Source organism: Nansenia antarctica (assembly GCF_963989245.1).
Source record: "Nansenia antarctica genome assembly, chromosome: 6".
Lineage (NCBI taxonomy): Eukaryota > Metazoa > Chordata > Actinopteri > Argentiniformes > Microstomatidae > Nansenia > Nansenia antarctica.
In genome coordinates this window covers 7,074,080-7,088,802 of record NC_137676.1, presented here as the reverse complement: position 1 = coordinate 7,088,802, position 14,723 = coordinate 7,074,080, and the positions used below count along the sequence as shown (strand labels likewise).

Below are 14,723 nucleotides of genomic sequence, written 5' to 3'. Positions count from 1 at the left end.
TATATTAATGCAATTGGAAATGGAAATAAAAACGAGGCTTTTATTATTTCCTTTCCTATAGTGGTTCAATGAGTGGAGAGGAGAGCTCCTTAGAGGCTTTCAACAAGGCTCATTTGGGGGAATATGTGGCTGGATAAGAGCTCAAGCTTTGTCACTGCATCCAACAACTCTGGCTTATCTCAACTGTTGGGCTTTGTCCCGTATGCTGCTTATACTGTAGTACCACACTGGCCATCCTCTATGGCTCCGTTAGTAGAGCATAGCACACTAACAACACTTATGTTGTCGGTTCGACTCCCGCTGGGACCATAGATACTGAAAAATGTACGCACTTGCTGCAATGTGAGTTGCTTTGGATAAAAGTGTCAAGGCATGTAATGTGACCATGATGTGTGCTTAACTTAAACCATAGTTCCTTTGAGACTAAACGTCTATGTCTAACCCTCATCTTTATTTTTGGAGAAAATGTTTTTATCTTATCCGATGAATCGGATAAGAAAGTATAGAGGAGTGTGTTGTTTATCTGATCGTCGTAGCGACACAGCCGCAGCAGAGCGCAGCTCCCTTAATCAAGGCCAGAGAGTGTGAACGAGTAGTCGAGAAGGCCTCGGAGACAAACCAAGACAGGCATAATCATTCTCCAGTATTAATGTAATAAGTTATGACAGGTGTATATTAATCATAGGCAGAGTTTTTCTCATGCTTTAAAAATGTCTTAATCACCAAGCACAGTTTCAATTAACACCATGGTCCTTCAATTAGTTGCTACCCTGTCAGATAGTCTGCATGGAGAGAGTGACAGTGGGAGACTGGGCTATGCTTGAATCTCGGATCACTGCTCAAGTGAGGAAAGAAACTTAATCAGTCCAGGTAGGGAATTGGCCCTCACTGGTCTACATTAGTTGTTATTCTAAACACATTATGACTTGTCTATCAAATTGAGAGGGGTCTGATGAGAAGGGTACACAGATTAAAATCGCTTCACTCTCTGAATTATGGATGCTTTTGCTACCTGCTGTATTGCATTAGCTATTGGGGCACCAAGGTTATTTTGGTTAACTAAAACAGCAAACTTAAAGTAAAATCAATTATCGACATAGCACTCAAAAGTGCCAAAGCCAAAATGTCAAAAAGTTCAAAGTTGTTTTGAGCAAGGCAAAGTAAAAAATAAAAGTTGTAGAGTTGTGTATATTTTTGTATATATATATATATATATATATATATATGTATATATATATATATTATATATATATACATCATATATACATATATATATGTATACATTATATATGTATACATATATATATATATATATACATATATATATATGTATACATTATATACATTGTATATATATATATATATATATATGTATATATACATATATATATATGTATATATATATATATATATATATATATATATAAGTTGTTTATCATAAAATAGGGTCTTCTACCATAATTGATTTTACACATACATTAAAGTCCTTGACAGAATTACGTAACTATATGACAGCACAGTAACAATGTGATTCTAGAACAAATTAGAACATAGGGTTCTGTCTCTATTGTATGTTGGTCTATAGTATATACTTTTGTTGTTTTTCTCTATGTTGTTGGTGGGGAACCTTCGCCTTAGTAAAACAGACATGTCTCCCTTCTTTACTTCAGGTTGATAAAGTCATCTCTAATACCGTGTTCGCTACAGACCCCCGGAATGAGCAGAGATTGTTTTTCCATTTCGTTACTTATTGCTAAAAGGTTCAAAAGAACATGGTGTCTACAATGGTGAGGCAATCACAGTTACACCCAAACAAGACTACACAGGATCCACCTCTGGTACTTCAATCTGTTAACATTTCTCAAAATGAAAAGGCTTATTTGGGATCCAGTATTGAGGCATCCCTACAAAAATACAGGCTGTATGGGTGAAGCTGTGCAGTTTAAAATGGCCAACATCATTCCCTGAGGATGCAATGACTTGAGTCATATGACCACAACATACCTTTTTATAATAGTTGAGGAGAAGATTATTAGATTTTGTAACGTTACTCTATGAAATCAATAGGTGAGTATGAGAACACTTGGAAAAGCTAAGTGGAAAGTAACTTGGGAAGTAACATCTGGGTTATACGTGACACTGTGATGACGCTATTATCCTGACTGACAATTTCTCAAGACCGTATTGAAGTAAAATCAACAGGATCAACTGAAAGGCAGTTCAAACACTTTTGCTTGATGCTGAACACTTGATTCGGTTGAATTCAACACTAAAGGTAGACTAAATAAAATAAACAAGTATATACGTATATTTTCTCATGCAAGCTCTTCTAGTCTTGCTTGAGATGAAGCTGGAAATGGAAGATATATTTTCCAAACTAGAGTTTGAGAAAACACAAAAATAAATGCAATGGTTTATTGTTCTGTTGTTAAAAAACCCTAGCCAGTAACACAGCGACAGTACTACTACTACTACTACTACTACTACTACTACTACTACTACTACTACTACTACTACTACTACTACTACTACTACTACTACTACTACTACTACTACTACTACTACTACTACTACTACTACTACTACTACTACTACTACTACTACTACTACTACTACTACTACTACTACTACTACTACTACTACTACTACTACTACTACTACTACTACTACTACTACTACTACTACTACTACTACTACTACTACTACTACTACTATTACTATTACTACTACTACTACTACTACTACTACTACTACTACTACTACTACTACTACTACTACTACTACTAATAATAATAATAATACATTAGACTTATATAGCGTTTTTCTAGACACTCAAAGATGTTTTACAAACTGAAAAGATCGAGTAGTAACATAACAAAAAAAAAGAAAGTATAGGGGTCTAATTCTTTTTTTGATTACTAAATCTAAATCTAAGTGTCGTTGTAGGACAATCTACTCTTTGTATACTGCAATTACACCTAGATTTCGGGCGGAGAAGCGGCGAACAAGTAACGCCAGCGTCCTCTCTCGACCGGCATTAAAAAAAAAAAGTGGTCATATCATATCTATCATATCATGTCTATCATATCTATCATGTCTATCATATCTATACATCGTATCATATTATAATTATGTATAATTCTCACTACAGTATAATCACCCTGGTGCTGTAATATTATGCCTTCAAAAAGTGGCCTCTGTGGTAGCCAGGAACGCTGCTCCATGATGAATGGAAGCCTGTCACACATTAGTCTAGCGCTGCGTTGAGTAAGAACGCCACTGTCCTGTAGTGACAGGTGTGATAGAAACAAACAGGCAGTGCCATCTAGGGGACAGTGTCCCTGCCCGCTTTCACACTGAGCCTGCTTCCCCCTGGACCTCTCTCACACACACACACACACACACACACACACACACACACACACACACACACACACACACACACACACACACAGACAGACACACACACACACACACACACACACACACACACACACACACACACACTCACACACATTTGCACAACATTTGGATCAATTGCACAAGCCAAGTTTCCTCTCATTCTCACTTTGGCTCTCGGTGCCTAATGCGCTGGCGCTCCAAACGTAAACAACACTGGATTTATTAGATACGATTTTAAAAAGCATGATGAAGTAAATTGATAAAGTGGCGATTGATAAAGTTGCTCAGTTTTCTGCGAGCCTTTTAAAAGGTGTATGGGGCCATTTCTAAACGGAGGCACTTAATGTTAACACATGCTTTTTGTCTCACTGCTGTTATCTCCAGTCTGTCACTGTTTGTTCATGTAAGGAGAAGCATTTTAACACACACATGCGCACACACACACACACACACACACACACACACACGCGCACACACACACACACACACACACGCACACAGACACACACACACACACACACACACACACACACACACACACACACACACACACACACACACACACACACACACAGTAAGAGGGTAAGAGACAGTTAAAGAGCTACAGTAGCCACGGCATTGGGCCAGGATGGGAATGCACTGATTACTGAATAGGAATCAGCTGCTCATAGAGTAAGGCTGCTAGAAAACATAACATCCTCTACTATCGATGCCACATATGACACAGCTGTTTATTCTTCCCTCCTACTTTATAGCTTACAAGAATACGCATTCATAAACTATGAGTAAGTAGTATACAATTCACACTGTAATGAAGTATTCTAGAAGTATATCAACATCTATAATCATAAATAATCACAAGGTTCTTCGACTTTGACTTTCCGGTTCATGAAGGTTCTTCTTCAGTGAACATTTTCTTGAATCAATCAAATCACAATTTTGCACGACTAAACGCTTCCTCAGTCTGCGATCGATAAACCTTTGATATTCTCTGGAATGCATTGCAAACGAATATCGTCAAAAACAACTGGCACTGCAGCATGTGCTGGAGTGGTCGAGCAGGCTGTTACAGGTTTGGACAATCTGCTGCTTTCCCCCACACTAGGGGCTGACGTTTATTGGATGATAAAGGGAGAAAAAGGGAAAAGCAGTGAGTGGATAGTGTGTTCGACGTGCAGCCTGGCAGACTGGATAGCTTTGCTGTGCACAGCCAAGGTTGCAGATGAAGATGAAAAAAAAAACGTTCGTTTCCATCTATTCATCTTTGATCCAGGGACATCTTCAAGGCGAGCTTCTGAGGATGACTCAGAAGACGCCAAGTCTCATGTTCTTCGTTAACCTTCATTCGATTGTTGTTAGTATCTACATGTTGAAGCATGATTGTGTAATGTTGTCTATTGTTTGAAATATAATTGGATTCTCGATGATATATGCTGCGTTATTTCAATGCTGCTTTCTTGCTGTTTGGAATTGTACTTATGCTGATGACTCTCTCTTGTTATGTAGAACATTAGTGTTTAGAAAAGCGCTGTCAAATTGTAGGTATTTTTTTTATTTTTATTATTATTACTATTATTATTATTATTATTATTATTGTTGTTGTTGTTGTTGTTATTAAAGCTGGTGAATATCACATACGTTTGGAAAGGCTGCATACAATATACAGGACATTGACCATTTGCAGATTGCATGAAAATTAAGCATATTATCCCTAATATTTAATGTTTTAATGTTTCATAATCATCTCAGGAGCTCTGTTATAAGAGCTAAAGGTCCTATCATCTTTGATTACAGTAAACACTATTGTAATTTCTTCTGTGTGTGTCATTAAAATAATTAACAACACATTCGGTCACTGGGGTGGTCACTAACGCTTAATACACACTATGATTATCATTAGTAGTCACTATATATATATATATATATATATATATATATATATATATATATATATATATATATATATATATATATGATATGGTGTGGCTACCAAAATAATTTCCCCAAAACTCAAATTAGCATGGTATGTCCATGGTATGTCCTGCTATATGTCCTGCTGGTGGATAGATGATTCACATACTTAGTCAAATTTGTATTTGTTGTAAGTCGCTTTGGATAAAGGCGTCTGCTAAATGCCCAAAATGTAAATGTATATGTATGTAGTATCTGGCAATGGAAGTTTGCGTTGTACTGACTTCTCCAATGAGGACCCTACTGTGTGTATTACATGGGCAGTAAACAGATAGCTTTAGTTCGCTAGGGTGCACGACATGTAATCTTTTGTACTACGTTATTGGATTCCCTTCCTATGTGTTCCAAAGAGCATTTGAGGTCATCATTGACCAGAGGGATCCATTCTGTTTTGGACTTTGACAGTAACTTATCCTGTTAGCTGTTTAGGAAGTCTTGGGAGTTTTAGGACAAAACATTGGGCTGAGGAGTCACTTTAGTGAGGCTTTTAAAACTCACTGGACTAATTGGACATCAAAGGCCATTTCAAAGACTGTGCCGTTTGGCAGGGTCCATTGTGTTGTGGCCGGATTTAGCTCTACGTTAAGCTTCAAAACACAACTACACAATTATAATTAGACTGTCGACTGACTTTGATGAGTGCTGAATCCAGGCAGAAGACCATTGATGTGTCCCCTCCATGGGCGATAGCTTAATGGCGTTGCCTAGTGATGTGGATCTAAATGTTTGTCAGCAAGAGGGTGAGTTTAACCTTGTCTCAACCGGAAAAATTCATCCATGTTGTTGTTTTAATTCTACAATTGTGTAAACATGTGACATGCAATGACGTGTCCGAAACCCCATCTCTCCTTCTCGTTACATTATTCAACGGAAAAAGTCACTGACCTCAGACTAGATAATGAGAGACAAACCAAGATGGTTGTGTGGATGAGGTCAGCTCTGCATTTGGCTGACACTCTACTCTACTATGTTCACAAATACAGTTCTGAAGCTAGAAAAGTTGCGCTTTACTTTAGCACAGTCGAAACCTTTTTCACCCTAAGTCGAGTTTGTCCTATTCACCTTGCCGTAGCAAGGCATCAAACAATACAACCTTGCTGGAAGTGAAATAGCATGATGAGAAGCTTTGCAAGTGAAACAACACTGACAGCTATTAGCTTCAAGTATATGCGACCTGGGCAATGGCTTTGATGTAGAGCAGGGTGTTCATCTCCTCCATTTTAATGAAGGAGAGTTGGCCACATCTCCCTCCAGAGAAAAACAGACCACAGTACATCATTTCTTGAAAATACATCATCTGTGACATGTTGCACAAACCCATCACAACTATGAAAATCCATCGAGCAATGACCCGCGAAGGAGTGGGCTAGCTCATTCGTTGTCTCCATACTGACTAAATGCATAAAGGCTTGCACGTCGTCGATTGTAACTTTTTAAGGGAAGATTTTCTGTGCTGTTTTTCCGCGTAGTTTTTCCTCTGGAGGCTAGGGTTAGGGTTCAGCCTGAGTGTGTGTGCCGGGTTCTCGAGAGAAATGAGAATGCTGCCAAACATTGCTCAATCATGAGAGATGGCCTTGGATGGTTACAGTGAGAGCTTAGCCGCGGATAATCAAGCAGCCATGCAGGACTGGCATCACATCCCCCCCCCCCCCTCCATCCCCCCCGCTGGTCCTGATGACTCACGACCACCGCCAGGCTGAGAAACAGAGTGAGTCAGGCCTGTTTGCTTGACTCCTCGAGCAGTCAGTCTCACCTTGGGCTGACGTCAGCAACACAAACAGGTCCAATACCCCTGTGTGTTCCCAGAAAACTGTTATTTTAATTACAGAAAAAAGTAAAAAAAATAAGAAATATCGTCATGGAAATGACAGGGGGTCTGCAAAGGCTGACCGGAATGCAATGAGTGAAGAATCGGAATAGGATAGCAGAGTGATCCTAAACACATTCAAAATGGGGATAATCGACTTGATATTACTTAAAAAACGGTGAAGTTAATGTGCAATATTTTTGCATTACAAATGATAGGAATCATTTTATAGGGCTATCCGGTTATCCGGTTTGTCGTTGACAATTGAACATTGTTCAGTATTGTTCATGCATGTGGAATCTGAGAGGACTCTTGTGCCATGCTACATTTGCTCACTGAAGTTGAGATGGTTGTTGCCAATTGTCTTCCTTCGGTTTGGCTATGGTCATTCGTTTACGCTTGCCTATATCATGTTCCAGCTTCACTGGAAAGCGTATGATTGTGTGATGAACTGTGTATGGTCTGAGGAGATTAGATTCAACCCTTAGATTAGATTCAACCTTTTTTTTGTCATTGCACAGAATACAATGACATTTATTTTTTGCACTAGGCACAGGGTCAGCCATAGTCAGCACCCCTGGAGCAATTAGGGGTTAAATGCCTTGCTCAAGGGCACAACGGTAGTGGTAGATATGATGCCAGCAACCCTCCAGTCACCTTAGATATGATGCCAGCAACCCTCCAGTCACCAGCTCACATGCAGCTCCCTCCTGAGGCGGGGATCGAACCAGCGACCTTTCCGATTGTTGGCCTCTCTAGCCTCTAGGCTACCACCGCCCCCCAGATCACATGACCACCTACAGAACTGTTCAAATGGCAATGGGACAGACCTTCAGCAGTGGAGGCTGTTATCAAACACATGTTGGATAGAATTCCTCCTCCGTTCCATGCAATTACAATGAGCCTATACTCCCAATTTAACCTCCACCACCTTCCCGGCCGGGTGTAATTATATAAATTGTATTCCATCTGTACATCTCATTTCACTTTGACAAATGTTGGATATCGTTTTTCAAAGATGCAAACGCTCCAACAAATGTCCGCAGCGGGAGATACAGTGAACCCCAATGGATTTCTTGTAACCTCATTTTATTGGATCGTGACCTGAATACTTTCTTTTTGTTCTGACTCGGTAATCCGCTCCTAGAAGTGGATGCCAGTCATTATCAGAGTTAAGCCACAAAGCTACATGTGATGTGATTTATTGAAATGTTTACCACTAGTTCACTTCTTAATAATGACATCGCCATGAGAACACTCAAGTTGACCTTCTTATGTCTGTGGCACTCTTTTACAAGTAATTGCCCATGATTCTCCAAATCAGCTTAATGATCAAAGAGCAATTCTCGCTCTAATCTAGTTTAATAACTCCGTGCAATGAATCCATGCAGTCCGGCTAGTTTTCCTAGTCAGATGGTGCAGTCATTTGCTCTGGCTGACTCTCACTCCAATATCAATGTGAGGAATTAGAGTACTTATGGGCTTATGTGGCTTATGACCTGTCTGCTGTGCTATTGATTGGGGTTTCGTCCCCATCTGGCCATGGACACAGCGGGCCACACCGGTGACCCACAGGTTGGGGTGGTGTCACCCACAATGTAAACCTAGGCCCCGGGCCAGACGGGTACACACGGTGACATTTGGACTGAGACCAGCGGTGGGATTATGAATTATACATCTGGACTCTGGGGCCTTTCAGCCCCTCTCACTCTAGTACTCCTAGTAACTTAATGGAGGAGGTAGAAAAAGGTGCTGCGACTGCCAGCAGCTCGGTAACTCACACCTCAATAAGTTGCAGTTTTCTGATAACGGTTTGCGGAGATAGCACTACATATTTTTGGGTTGTATTTTTAAACCGATAACATTATGCACTGAGGTGTATATTGTGATCGTTGTGAGTCATGCGAGCCACAGAGACCGCTTGCGAGAAGAGGCCGTGTGCAAGAGTGCCATCTGAAAGGGCTCCTCCGCTGCTGCGCGATAGAACGGTATCATAACACACAGCACGCTCGCATTAGTGAAGGGAAATTTCTACTTCGTAGATAAGATGGCATCGTCAAAGTGTTCCCCCACAGAACTGAGTGGGAACACACCTTTCAGGGTGTTCATATAAGTTGAGAACGGGGTGTTTCTTTCCATGATACAGTCTTATGTCATTTTGCTCTAATCCAACGTTTTTCATAATGTTAGGCACCCTGCTGCTGACACATTTTCTATGGTTGATGAGGTGGAGGTAGGCGATATCGTAAGGGAACAAGGTAACAGCACTAGTTTATCAACACATTCATACATTGTAGTAAATGCTTCGTACCCCAAATTACAATATAAGTTAAAAGTACATTTTGACTGAGTTGATGTACAGTAGAGAGGGAGTGTTTTGATAGATGCTGGAGTTATTCAGATATCAATTATGATGGTAGCCATTATTATGACCACAATACAGTTAGTTTTGCAACGGCCAACATTTGTAAATGGATGATGTCTGAACCAAGTAATGCCACTTTTCCATTTTTCATTATATAATTCACAAAACCAAAATGCAAACAAATTGATATCCATCCTCGTCCCCGTGGTTTCTTTTAAATGAAATTTAGTCTTTTTATTCCCAGCGTCGTTAGTGAAAATACTAAATAGCAGTTCAGCAGTTTTGCCAATAGCTGGTTGGTGAATATCTCTACAGCAAAGATCACATGAGAATACTCCTCTTTCCCTATCTCCCTCAGAGGGTTTTCAGCTCAGAGAGAGAGTTCTCATTTAGGATGCTAATTCAACTCATGCTTAGCTATTAGAAGCAGTCAATCATCTTTCACAGGGCTTGTTTTTACAAAAACACAGTAATTGATTTGGTGTGTTTGGTACACATGTCACAGAGGGTGAAAGGGTGGGGGGGGGGGTAGAGAGAGAGGGGAGAAAGAGAAAGAGAGATATATATATAGAGAGAGAGAGAGAGAGAGGGGGAGAGTGAGAGAGAGAGAGAGATAGTAGTGAGAGAGAGACAGAGAGAGAGACAGACAGACACAGAGGGAGATATATATATATATATATATATATATATATATATATATATATATATATATATATATATATATATATAGAGAGAGAGAGAGAGAGAGAGAGAGAGAGAGAGAAGATAGTGATAGTGATAGTGATAGTGGTTAGGGGGTGGAGGGTGCGGGGGGGGGGGGGGGGGTTCTGAGTGGAGTGGGTGTAATTCTTTCCTGTACAAAATGACTATGCCCCTGGGGCCACTCAGTGGAAGAAAAAGGACAGCAACAATTCCGCTTAAGGGCTGCCACCATGACAACAGATGAAAGGTACAGACAGAGATAACTCAGTCTCCATCTCTTCTCTTGACACGTAAGGTGGAGGCTGGATGCTGCTTGAAGACATGGATGCCACTTGAGAGAGCATCTCACTTTTTTTTGTGTTGTTCAGAAAAAACCCCAATTAAGAATGGGATATAAATATAATTGGCTAAAATACACATGAACATGTATGCTGTATTTTTTTCCTTTTTTACAATTTCTCTGGCGCCCCTCTGACATTTCGGAGCTGAGACGATGCAATCCCTTACGCGTTGGATGATTAATGTAACTGGATCTTTGCATTATTTTCCCGCTGTAGCCCCCTCAACATTTAGCTGAATGCGCAAAAAGAAACAAAATGAATTTGATTTGTTTTCTTCCTTTCTCCAATTAAAAAATAATAATAAGCATACTAAAACTAACTATCATTTATTAGAGATGAAAATTAGGTATTCACATGGTGTTGGTGTGTGTGGGAGTGTTATAATTGTGTACTATACAGTATGGTGTTACAGCAGTAAAGGTTGATATCAAACAATCTTGACATCTTGACATTGGTGCATTGGTTTGTGGAAAATACACTTACAGTAAACGAACACACCGACAGACAGCATAATTTGTGGGCTTCCTAATTAACATCTAATTGCATGGTTAGGGTCTACATTAATGGACATAATCATAGATAAGTTAGTGTTAAGTGCATATCAGGATCATATTTACAGCTTTTTTATGCTTCAATTACTTTTGGTGCATTAAAGTATCAAACTCAGAGCTAACACCCTGTTGTTAAGCTGTATTCCTCACCTCATGCATTAACAGAAGTGCAGTGTATTTATTAACCAGAACATTATGACTGGCCATGTTTCTGTTTCTCACCCACTCTCTTTGATCGCTGATGATGACCTAGAAACCCAGCCAGCAACACAATGGAGGACACCATTATTTTATACTCATTTTTTCCATCACATCAATATGGTTGAGAAGTAAAAGGTTGTCTCCAAGACAGACCAAACAGGTATCCCAGTCAAATAAGACAGATCAGAGATTCATTAATGGCAGGACATTTAAAAGCCTTTTGATTTAGCTTGGAATTATTTCTTTGTATACAGTTCCCTCCATAAGTATTGGAATACGTTCTTTTTATTTATTTTTTGCTCTATAATCCAACAGTTTGGATTTGAAATCAAATAATTATTGTGGTTAGTAGATATGTTCAGCTTTAATTCAATGTTTTTTTCTTTCAGATTCGTTTCACCGTTTAGAAAGTAACATTTAAAAACGAATTACTAACCAATACCCCCAAAACTATTAGAAAGGGCTCCAACACGATTAGAAAAAAGAATATAGTGTCCATATAAAGCATTCATGTTTACTATTTGGACAACAATCCTTTGCAAGCAATAAAAGCCTGAAGTCTGGGACCCATTGACTCTCCAGATGCTGGGTATATTCTTTGGTGATGCCCTGCCAGGCTTGACTGCTGACATTTTCAGACGTTGCTTGTTTTAAGGTCTTTTTGACTTCAGTTCTTCCTACAGCAAATGAAATGCATGTGCAATCTTACTGTCTTAATGTATGATGAAGCACCATCCAATGAATTTGGAGGCATTTGCTTGTACTCGAGCAGACAATATGTTTCTGTGCACTTTAGATTATATTCTGCTGCTGCTATCAGCAGTAATAAGTAATTAAGTAATTAAGACAAGTTAGTCAGTGCTACTGGCAGCTATACATACCTTAAGTTTCTCCAAACTTTCCATTTGCAATCACTCTGGTCCACAAGACCATTTTTCCAGACCTCAGCATGCTTTGTAGGCACTTTTTGTTGTTGATCAAACTGTAACCTTGCACATGTTGTGCATCCCTGGTCAATGTGATGTCCCTGGTCCCTGGTCTCTCTTTAACCTTTGCACTACTAATGTTTGCAATGCTACCTTTGCACATACTGTATATTGCACATTGCACATACTTCATTGATATAGCCTCTTTTATACATCTGCACATTACATAGTGTACATAAGCTACCGTAACTGTACATAACTCATAACTGTATACCTTTATGCCTTACTGTACCTATCACTATCATTGTCATGTTTTTTTATATCATGTTTGATATAAGACATAAGACATGTCATGTCTTATATCACTATTTGCACTGCATTTCATTGTCGAATCTAATCTAATCTAAACCTGACCGTCCCTTTTGAGGATAACTAGTGGTTTGCACCTAGCAGGGAAGCCACTGTAGTTGGGCTGGTGGTGTATTCTGAAGATAGTAGTCTCTGACACGTTCACGCCTGTTTAATTATGGTGAGCATTCTTCTGTCATCCACTGTAGAAGTCTGCCTTTGCCTACCAGCTCGTTTGTGATTGCTGAGGTCCGCAGTGCTTTTTATTTTATCTTTTTATAATGTTCATTTTTGTCTGTGTTTCTGTTATGTTTTTCTCAGATGTGTTATGCCTAACAATGGGTTCCTTGATTCCAAAAACAATGGGTTCCTTGACACCTCTTTGGTCCTCATGTTGACAGACACCAATATCAGACTACAAAGGCAAATGCTAAGCCTAATATTAGACAGTAACAGCTCTTTTATGATGGCACAATTGATGTGACAGAACACACATACCAGAAGCAACTGTCAAGCCAATTTTCCAATACTACTGTTTCCCTGAAAATGGGGCACTATGTATAAAAAGGGTTGTCATTTCCAAATGGTGAAATCAATCTGAAAAAAGAAACCATTGGATTAAAGCCGATAATCTCTACTTTAACCTCATAGTAGTATTGTTGTATTTCATTGATTCAAATCCAAAATGTTGGCGTATAGAGCTCAAAGAGGACACAATTATTCCTCTTGCCAATATTTATGGAGGTGCACTGTTAGCTACTAATGATTGGATATGCCTGGAACCGGTAGTAGTATGTCCATTGTTTTTGCACTACTATTATGTTGTCACATCACGACACATTAAACAAATTTCCCTGTTGTTGAAAATCAATGACACATTCGCTAGTCAACTAAAGGCCAATGCACACGGCGTGCGATTTTGTCGCACGACAACATTCGATTCTCAATTCACACCACCGAAGTGTGTGGGTGTGAATGGAGAATCGAATGTTGTCGTGCGACAATATCGCATCGCACGCCGTGTGCATTGCGATGCGATATTGTCGCACGACAACATTCGATTGGGCTTAACAGCTTGTTTTGTGAGCCTGCTAACAATTTAAAGTAGTGTTATAGTTAACTAATTAGTAGTGGGGATTACTCACCAAATCCATTGCATTGCAATATTTTGGCTTGATTAGCGAGTGTGTCATTGATTTTCAACAATGTTGAAAATGTATTTACATTTTTCACAATAGAATTCAGAACATTTGGTCGATTGTTGACTTGGAAATACCGCTTTCACCAGCTGCTGTCACATACAGTATGTCTGTGGCAACATGTCACCACATCCCTTAGCAAAGCATGCGTCTGAAAAACCCAAACCAGAGATCCGTGAGAGTTGAAATTAGCTGTTTGTTGAGATGTTGAGCCTAACTGTCTTTACACATTCTGATGAGATTGCTCCGCGGGATGACAGAGTGCTGGGACAGTCTCACAGCTTGAGGCACATATCCTCAGTGTTTCTCAACAAAAGACGTGAAATACCTTTGACAAGGACTCTGATGAGGCATCTGGTTCAAAGGCTCTTGAATCTTGTATCTATTTTGCCGTCAGCTCTTAACTCAACCTCATATAGGTACTGTGATGTATTCCACCGTTGCCATGGTTTTGTTAACGCTATGTATACTGGGTATTGATGCCATGTTGTTATGTTATGTTGATCTAACTCGGGGCTCCACAGTTGACAACGATAAATACTCAACTTACAGCCGTTTTCTGAGTAGTGCATGTTACACAGGTGATGTTAATAGTCCTCAGGATATAACAGGTACTGCAATACCATAGCAAAAAAAAAAAAAAAAAAAAATCGTGCTTTCTTTACACTGCAGACCCATTTTACTTTTTTGAAATTTACAGCTTAAAATCAGCAGGGACTTTGTACAGTTAAATAATGTCCAAAACAAATATACACTCACCAAACACTTTATTAGGAACACTATGTTAATATTGGGTTGGGCCACCCTTTGCTCTCAAAACAGCCTAAATTGTCATCTTCAAAATATGTTGGAAATGTTCCATTGAGATTCTGGTCGATGATGACATGATTGCATTATGCTATTCCTGCTG

The 14,723-nt window shown here is 39.4% G+C and overlaps 1 protein-coding gene across 1 annotated transcript in view; it reads right to left on the bottom strand.

The window, feature by feature from the left end:
• LOC308159367 (metabotropic glutamate receptor 4-like) overlaps positions 1–14,723 on the bottom strand; it is a gene marked incomplete at its 3' end in the record, with an annotated part of 156,326 nt that overhangs the window by 30,422 nt on the left and 111,181 nt on the right. The gene's annotated exons all lie outside the window — the stretch shown is intronic.